At 42.4% G+C, this 9,626-nt stretch overlaps 1 protein-coding gene across 2 annotated transcripts in view; it reads left to right on the forward strand.

Annotated features, from left to right (window-relative positions):
* The window catches only part of PLEKHF2 (pleckstrin homology and FYVE domain containing 2), a 128,467-nt gene that overhangs the window by 108,048 nt on the left and 10,793 nt on the right, over positions 1-9,626 (forward strand). The window lies entirely within an intron of this gene.

Raw genomic sequence — 9,626 nt, forward strand, 5'->3', positions numbered from 1 at the left:
GATAACAATCTACTGGGTGTGTGTATGATATATATGTACATAGAATCATAGGACTGGAAGGAACCTCGAGAGGTCATCTAGTCCAGTCCCCTGCACTCATGGCAGGATTGTATTATCTAGACCATTCTTGACACGTGTTTGTCTAACCTGCTCTTAAAAATCTCTAATGATGGAGATTCCACAACCTCCCTAGACAATTTATTCCAGTGCTTAAACACTCTGACAGTTGGGAAGTTTTTCCTAATGTTCAATTTAAATCTCCCTTGCTGCAATTTAAGCCCATTGCTTCTTGTCCTAGCCTCAGAAGTTAAGAACAATTTTTCTCCCTCCTTGTAACAACCTTTTATGTACTTGAAAACTGTTATCATGTCCCCTCTCAGTCTTCTCTTTTCCAGACTAAACAAACCCAATTTTTTCAATCTTCCCTCATAGGTCATGTTTTCTAGACCTTTAATCGTTTTTGTTGCTCTTCTCTGGACTTTCTCCAATTTGTCCAAATCTTTCCTGAAATGTGGTGCCCAGAACTGACACAATATTCCAGTTGCGGCCTAATCAGAGCAGAAGAATTGCTTCTTGAGTCTTACTTATGACACTCCTGTAAATATGTCCCAGGATGTTGTTTTTTTGCAACAGTGTTAACTCATATTTAGCTTGTGGTCCACTATGATCCCCAGATCCCTTTCCGCAGTACTCCTTCCTAGGCAGTCATTTCCCTTTTGTATGTGTGCAACTGATCGTTCCTGCCTAAATGGAGTACTTTGCATTTGTCCTCATTGAATTTCATCCTCTTTACTTCAGACCATTTCTCTAGTTTGTCCAGATCATTATGAATTTTAATCCTAGCCTCCAAAGCACTTGCAACCCCTCCCACCTTGGTGTTGTCCGCAAACTTTATAAGTATACTCACTATACCATTATCTAAATTATGAAGATATTGAAGAGAACTGGACCTAGAACTGATCCCTGAGGGACCCCACTTGTTATGCCTTTCCAGTATGACTTTGAACCACTAATAACTACTCTCTGGGAACAGTTTTTCCAACCAGTTTTGCATCCACCTTATAGTAGCTCCATCTAGGTTGCATTTCCCTAGTTTGTTTATGAGAAGTTCATGTGAGACAGTATCAAAAGCTTTACTAAAGTCAAGAGATACCACGTCTACCACTTCCCTTCTATCCAGAAGGCTTGTTATCCTGTCAAAGAAAGTTATCAGGTTGGTTTGACACAATTTGTTCTTGACAAATCCATGCTGACTGTTACTTATCACCTTATTATCTTCTAGATGTTTGCAAATTGATTGCTTAATTATTTGCTCCATTATCTTTCCGGGTACAGAAGTGAAGCTGTTTTGTAATTCCCTCGGTTGTCCTTCTTTTCCTTTTTATATTCGCCCTTTTCCAGTCCTCTGGAATCTCTCCTGTCTTTCATGACTTTTCAAAGATAATAGCTAATGGCTCAGATATCTCCTCAGTCAGCCCCTTGAGTATTCTAGAATGCATTTCATCAGGCCCAGGTGACTTGAAGATATCTAACTTGTCTAAGTAATTTTTAACTTGTTCTTTTTCTATTTTAGCCTCCGATCCTACCTCGTTTTCACTGACATTCACTATGTTAGACGTCCAATCACCACCAACCTTCTTGATGAAAACCGAAACAAAGAATTAATTAAGCACTTCTGCCATTTCCACATTTTCTGTTATTATTCCCCCCCCCCTCCCCATTGAGTAACGGGCCTACCCTGTCCCTGGTCTGCTTCTTGCTTCTAATGTATTTGTAGAATGTTTTCTTCTTACTCTTTATGTCTCTAGCTAGTTTGATCTCGTTTTGTGCCTTGGCCTTTCTAATTTTGTCCCTACATACTTGTGTTATTTGTTTGACCTAGTTCCCACTTTTTGTAGGACTCTTTTTATATTTTTAGATCTAAACGTTAAATTACAAGGAAGATACTTTAGTGCACTAACTAGGAAATCACCTTTACCAAGAAGCAGCTATATTAATTTCATGTTCAGTGGAAACATAGGGAGTGAGGGAAATTAATATTTGCCAAAAGGAAACATATGATTAGGAAATAAACAAAACAAGGAGCTTTCTTGAAACCTCTGTATTCTTTTCATCATATGAGGAGCCCTCTGGCTGTCATCTTCCTCTTAAACTAAAAATATCATACACTTTTCTTTACTCTCTTTATTTATGAAATGCTTGGAAAGGGAGCCACCGACACAGTCAGGCATTCTAAAATCTCTTAAGATGTAAAGATGCCTTGAGCTGTATTGCAAACACAGTAGGTGTATCTTGGTGTTAGTTAGCATGCACTATATGCCAGCCAGATGGCTGTTTCTACATCAGCACAAATTGTTATAGGTCCGCCACAAACAGTGGCTTTTTTCTTTATTTCTCAGTTGCAGATCATTGAAAGATCATATGTATCTGATGAGGTCTGTTCTTCTGGGATATCAGTCAAAAGGCACCATAACTGGTGGATTTTACTGAAATCAATGACATTTTTATGGGAGTCATGGACTAAAACAGTGCTGGGCAACCTGCGGCACGCAGGCCATACGCGGCCCGTCAGGGTAATCTGCTGGTGGGCCACCACACAGTTTGTTTACATTTGCACAGCCGCCCGCAGCTCCCAGTGGTGGCGGTTCACCGTTCCCGGCCAATGGGAGCCGCGGGAAGCGGTGCGGGCCGCAGAGACGTGCTGGCCGCTGCTTCCTGCAGCTCCCATTGGCTGGGAGCAGTGAACCGCGGCTATTGGGAGCTGCAGGTGGCCGTGCAAATGTAAACAAACTGTCTCGTGGCCCGCCAGCGGATTATCCTGACAGGCCATGTATGGCCTGCTGGTTGCCCACCACTGGACTAAACTCTTTTTTCAGCTACCCCAATGTAAATGTGGAATAATTCCATTGGATTGCTCTGGATTTACTCCAGTGTAGGGTATAAACTGCAAGTGGCCTTGACAGGGGTGGCAGGTTTGTGTAATTTTTGGTGGTGCCCAGAACAGGTCCAAGTCCCGCCCCCCGCCACCTCTGAGAGGGACTTTGGGTGCAGGAGGAGGTTTGGGGTGTAGATTCTGGGAGGAAGTTTGGATGCAGGCGGGGTGCGGGCTCTAGGACAGAATTTGGATGCTGAGTGCAGATGTTGGGCTAGGGCAGGGGGTTGAGGTGCAGGAGGGGGTTCAGGCTCTGGGAGGGAATTTGGGTACAGGAGAGGGTTTGGGGTGCAGGCTCTGGGAGAGAGTTTGGGTGGGGGGGTGAGGGCTCTGGGAGGGAGTTTGGGTGCTGGGTGCAGGCTCTAGGCTGGGACAGAGGGTTGGGGTACGGGGGGGGTGCGGGACATGGGGCTGGGCTAGGGATGAGGAATTTGGGGTGCAGCAGGCAGGCTGCCCCGGGGCTGGGGCGGGGGCGGAGGGCCAGAGAGCAGGATTCCCCCCAGCCCTCTCCCCGCCGGCAGCAGTGAGCTCAAAGGGAGGGGAGGGGGGGCCCTCCCCGGCCCCCGTGGCACAACACTTACCTAAGCCTCCCCCAGGCTGCTGTTCAGGAGGTCCAGCCAGGTTAAGCCTCCCACTCAGAGTTGCCTGCCGGGGTGGGGGCTGCCATGCGTCTCCTCCCTCTGCAGGCGCAGCGGCTGCCTCAGTCTGCCCCTGGCGTCACTCCCTTGTAGCCGGCAGCAGCCAGTGAGGGAGCACAGTGCGGAGCTTTAGGGGGCAGCTCCAGGGGTGTTCCCCGGCCCCAAACACTGGTGGAGCCGGGCCCCCAGGCCCTGAATTTGCTGGAGGCCAGGCATCACGGGCCCATACAACTCGCTGCCCCTGGGCCTTGATTCTCCTCTCACATGAGTCTTATAGAATCGTAACTTAATTGACATCAATGGTGATACTCCTGATTCACATCAGTGCAAGTGAGAGGAGGATTAGGTTCTATGTGTCTTTGTTAAATACCGTATTTCTTTCACAATGCAGTAGCAATTGTACCATGAGGTATTTTTATCAATAAATTGAGAAGATTATTTAAAAGACACACCATTAAACAGGGAGCATATTCTCATCGTGATGCATAGGGATTTAGGTCCTTAACTCCCTGCACATCTGGATGCTAATAGACTCCATAGACGGTTTTTGCATCAGTCTACTAATACTTTCTACAGCTGCTGTCCATGGAAAGCACCTTTCTCCTCAACAGAGAATTGTTGCAACAACATAGGAGGAAGTTGGAATGGAGAGGAGCCTGGAGTTTAGACTGTCTTCTGAGGACTAAATGCTGAGTCTGGATGTGGGCAAGCAGGCACTGTGGCTTCACAGGGTGCCATCGGAGGTCAGGATTTGATCCTAAGAAAGGAGGAAGGTCACTTTAACAACCACAGAACAAAATTACAGAAACCCCTAACTGGATCTACTTTACTTAAATGCTAATCTAGTACTTAGAAAAGATTGTTTCTTGAATGATAATTGAGGCCCTGCAATGCAAACACCACTTATGTCACTCTTTTTCTCTGTCTTGTGGTTTCTCACCCTGAACAGCTTAATGCAATATTTAAAAACACGTCTTTATTCAAAACTACTGACAGAGTCATCCCATTTTACATTGCCAAGCATAGTCATGCTTTCAATCTTATTAATAGGACTGTTAAGCGATTAAATAAATTAATAGCGATTAATCACGCAATTAAAAAATTGCAATTAATTGCGTGGTTAGCTGCCTGCATTGTTAAACAATAATAAAATACCATTTATTTAAATATTTTTGGATGTTTTCTATATTTTCAAATATTTTGATTTCAATTACAATACAGAATACAAAGTGTACAGTACTTACTTTATATTTATTTTTTATCACAAGTATTTGCAATGTAAAAAACCAAAATAAATAGTATTTTTCAATTCACCTAATACAAGTGCTGTAGTGCAAGCTCTTTATCATGAAAGTTGAATTTACAAATGTAGAATTATGTACAAAAAATCCTGCATTTAAAAATAAAACAATGTAAAATTTTAGAGCCTGCAAGTCCACTCAGTCCTACTTCTTGTTCAACCAATCGCTCAGACAAATAAGTTGGTTTACATTTGCAGGAGATAATGCTGCCTGCTTGTTTACAGTGCCACCGGAAAGTGAGAACAGGCATTCTCATGGCTCTGTTGTAGCTGGTGTCACAATATATTTGTGTGCCAGATACGCTAAACATTCATATGTCCCTTCATGCTTCAACCACCATTCCAGAGGACGTGCATCCATGCTGATGACAGATTCTGCTTGACAACAATTCAAAGCAGTGCGGACCGATGCATGTTCATTTTCATTATCTGAGTCAGATGCCACCAGCAGAAGGTTGATTTTCTTTTTTGGTGGTTCGGGTTCTGTAGTTTCTGCATCAGAGCATTGCTCTTTTAAGACTTCTGAAAGCATGCTCCACACCTCGTCCCTCTCACATTTTGGAAGGCACTTCAGATTCTTAAACCTTGGGTCAAGTGCTGTAGCTATCTTTAGAAATCTCACATTGGTACCTTCTTTGCATTTTGTTAAATCTGCAGTGAAAGTGTTCTTAAAATGAACAACATGTACTGGGTCAGCATCCAAGACTGCTATAATATGAAATATATGGCAGAATGCAGGTAAAACAAAGCAGGAGACATACAATTCTTCCCCAAGGAGTTCAGCCACTAATTTAATTGACACATTTTTTTTAAACGAGCGCCATCAGCATAAAAGCATGTCCTTTGCAATGCTGGCCGAAGCATGTACGGGCATACGAATGTTTAGCATATCTGGCACGTAAATACCTTGCAATGCTGGCTACAAAATGCAAATGCCTGTTCTCACTTACTGGTGACATGGTAAATAAGAAGAGAGCAGCATTATCTCCTGTAAATGTAAACAAACTTGTTTGTCCTAACGATTGGGTGAACAAGAAGTAGGACTGAGTGAACTTGTAGGGTCTGAAGTTTTACATTGTATTGTTTTTGAGTGCAGATATGTAACAAAAAAAAATCTACATTTGTAAATTGCACTTTCACAATAAAGAGATTGCACTACTGTACTTGTATGAGGTAAATTGAATAATACTATGTCTTTTGTTTATCATTTTTACTGTGCAAATATTTGTAATAAAAAAGAAATATACACTTTGATTTCAATTACAACACAGAATGCAATATATATGAAAATGTAGACAAACATCCAAAACATTTAATACATTTCAATTGGTATTCTATTGTTTAACATTGTGATTAAATCTTCAATTAATCACAATTAATTTTTTTGAGTTAATCACATGAGTTAACTGCGATTAATTGATATCTCTACTTATTAATGGAAGAAATTTTAACACTTGCGGACCTTGTCTTTGCCCAGTGAATATCAAAATAGTACATATTTGGCCATATTTGCATTATAAACTTATATTTTATGACTTAAATGTAAGTATGTCCTCTGGATTAAAGATACAAAAATTCCCTGCCTTCACTTTTTGTTCTTTTGCCTTTTTTCTGTTTTCCATTTATTCTTGAAAAAAACCCCAAAACAATAAAATATATATAATAAAACAAAAGATAAAAAAACCTCTGAATTTAACCAAATTAAAATATATGTTTGTAAATGTTGGTTATTCTAAATATTATAGCAGCGCACTTTTTGGTACCCAGAGTTCTTGTCACAGATTGATTTTTAAAAAATGGTTACTTGTTTATAAAAAGATGGTGTCCCTTCTTGAGGTTCCCTCTAAAAGTGACACATGCCAGCAACTGAGCATTTCAGAAACCAGAAGCAATATTTCTAAAAAGAAAAAAAATCAAAGTCATTTCAAAACAAATTCTGGAAGCTTTGAAGGCTATATTTTCAATCAGTCAGAAGCCTAAGGTTTGATTTTCCAAGTCAGAAACCAACAATGTGGGCAACTGTGGATATGCCTACTCGAGAGCTGGAAGGTATACATTTTAACTGGAGGATCCATCCATAGGTGTGTGCCAGGGCTGGAGCACCCCCAAAAAATTAATGGGTGCTTAGCACCCATTGGTAGCCAGCTCTCCTCCTCCCAGCAGCACCTCCCTTCTGCCAGCGGCCCCACCGATCAACTTCTCCCCTCCTTCCCAGCGCCTCCTGCCCTCCGCGATCAGCTGGGGGCGGAGTGGGGGCAGGAAGAAGTGGGGTGGGGATGGGGACTTGGGGGAAGAGGTTGGGTGGGGGCAGGACCTGGGGCAGAGCAGGGGTTTGAGCACCCCCCCGGGGCCGGAGGAAGCTGGCGCCTGTGAGCCATACCCAGACTAGCTCTAATTGAGCTGACACACTACAAATAGAAGTGTAACTATGGTGATGAGAGGGGCTAGCTGCTCCATATATGATCCTCTCTGAGACCTTACGTACATACTTGGGTGACTAGTCCATCCCACCGCTCATGTGCCTTCTATTTTTAGTGTGCTCACTCAATGAGAGCACACACCTTTCAGTTCCAGTGTCGACACACCTACTGTGTCTAAGGGTATGTCTATATTACAAGCGCTACAGTGGCACAACTGCGGTGCTGCAGCTATGCCGCTGTAGCATGAGAGTGTAGACAGTTGCTGAAGGAACGGGTTTTTCCATCGCTATAGTAAATCCATGCCCTTGGGGTGGTAGGTACGTTGATGGAAGAATTCTTCTGTTGACCTAACTGTATCTATAATTGGGGTTAAGTTGACCTAGGTATTTTGCACAGGATGCAAAATTTTTCACAGCCCTGAGCTTTGTAGCTTGGTTGACCTAAGTTTTGGGTGTAGACCATGCCTAATTTGCATAATTACTGTTACTGCATGTGCAAGTAGGTATGTAAGTGGCCCTGTATCCAGTCTGCATGAGCATTTGTCCTAATGGTGCATACAGATGTGTGCGCATTTTTGGTATCCAGCCCCAGACATCTGTCCGTTTGAAAATCTGGCCCAAAATACGGGCTTGACAGGAATGTGATATAAATGCCTCGTTTTAATGCTTTCTATAGTAAATTAACATACATGATTAGAACTTGACCCTAGTATCTAAAGAGCTGAAAAAAAAATCACCTTATTGGGTGAACTCTGAAGCATTCTCGTGGCAGTATTTGCCCGGAGCTATGTCCCAATATATGTCACAGAACAAGAACTGAACAGCGTTCCTTGTTGTCAGATACTGTACGTTACTTATATTTTCTCTTCTGCTGAAGGAATTAAGATTGAAAAATGGATTTCTTTAACATTTCTGAAACGAATCAAACATTTTACTATGACTTACTGTCACGTCATTGCCCTGTTTAAATGAAATCAAGGCCTGCTCCAGCTTACACTGAAATCAATGGGAATCTGTCCCCTGACTTCACTGTTTGATTGATTGGGCCTTTAAAACTTGGGAAAGGAGAGCCCTGGCAGCAGCCATTCTCTGTGTGCCCACCTCACAGTACATCCCAACAGCAGTGGTTCAGGTTCCCCCATACCAACCTCTCCTCCTGTGTCCAACCTGTCATACAGGCACAGCACGGTATTTTAACCAGGAATAGCTGTGAAGTAAGGGGAAGATTTTCCAAGACAGAAAAGACTGAAAGTCAACGGAATTTAGGTTCCTAATTCCCATTTGGGCTTTTGAAATCTCCCCTTAATTGAACAAAGGTAAAATGGTGGCAATTTAACTGATCTATTAATTTCCAGACATTTTTCCTTCCTTCTTATTACTCTAATGTTGTTTGAAGGCTCCAAACTGTGATTATTTGTCCTTTAAAAAAATTCTGAGCTCAGACTTGACTTCAACAGTCTGGGAAAAGCTCAGAATATGTTGCAATGCAGTCTTTGAGGAAGTTAAGCTGGTTTCGGAATGAATCTAAACGATTGAAAAATCTTGTTTTCTAACAGTTTGGCTAAACTCTTACCAGAGAATTATATCCTCCCCTTTAGAAGGAGGAAGTATATTCTACTAAGTAGGCCACAGGGTTGGAAGTCAGGAGATGCTGCATTGCATCTTTCAAATATTTTCAAAAGACGCATGCACGTTTTCATAGAAATGCAAAGAATTTTTCATAGAAATGATTTCAGTTTAAGATATTAAATAGAGCTATTGTATAACAAATAGATTTGTGAATGTATTTGTGAGTAAATGGTTTGACTTCAGTTCACTGCTATTCAGAGAGTCATATTATTCATTATGCATGAGCACTTATATTCATAGAATCATAGAACTGGAAGGGACCTCGAGCGGTCATCTAGTCCAGTCCCCAGCACTCAAGGCAGGACTAGGTATTATCTAGACCAGTGGTTCTCAAATTTTTGTACTGATGACCTCTTTCACATAGCAAGCCTCTGAGTGCGACTCCCCCCTGCCCCCTTATAAATTAAAAGCATTTTTTAATATATTTAACACCATTATAAATGTTGGAGACAAAGAAGGTTTGGAGTGGAGGCTGACAGCTCAGGATCCCTCATGTAATAGCCTCACGACCCCCCCGAGGGGTCCCGACCCCCAGTTTGAGGAAGCAGACTCAGGGAACGTGTTGACATTTGTAATAATGGCCACGTTGCTGATGCTGGCTTTAGAGTCAAAGCCAGAGTTTCATGCAAGGTGAGCTACAACTCCTCTCTTCCCTCAGTGCTGAGGGATGGGGGGCATAGATCAGTGTTCACGCTGCATTCCCTTTAG

This window comes from Chrysemys picta, chromosome 2, assembly GCF_011386835.1.
Source record: "Chrysemys picta bellii isolate R12L10 chromosome 2, ASM1138683v2, whole genome shotgun sequence".
Classification (NCBI taxonomy): Eukaryota; Metazoa; Chordata; order Testudines; family Emydidae; genus Chrysemys; species Chrysemys picta.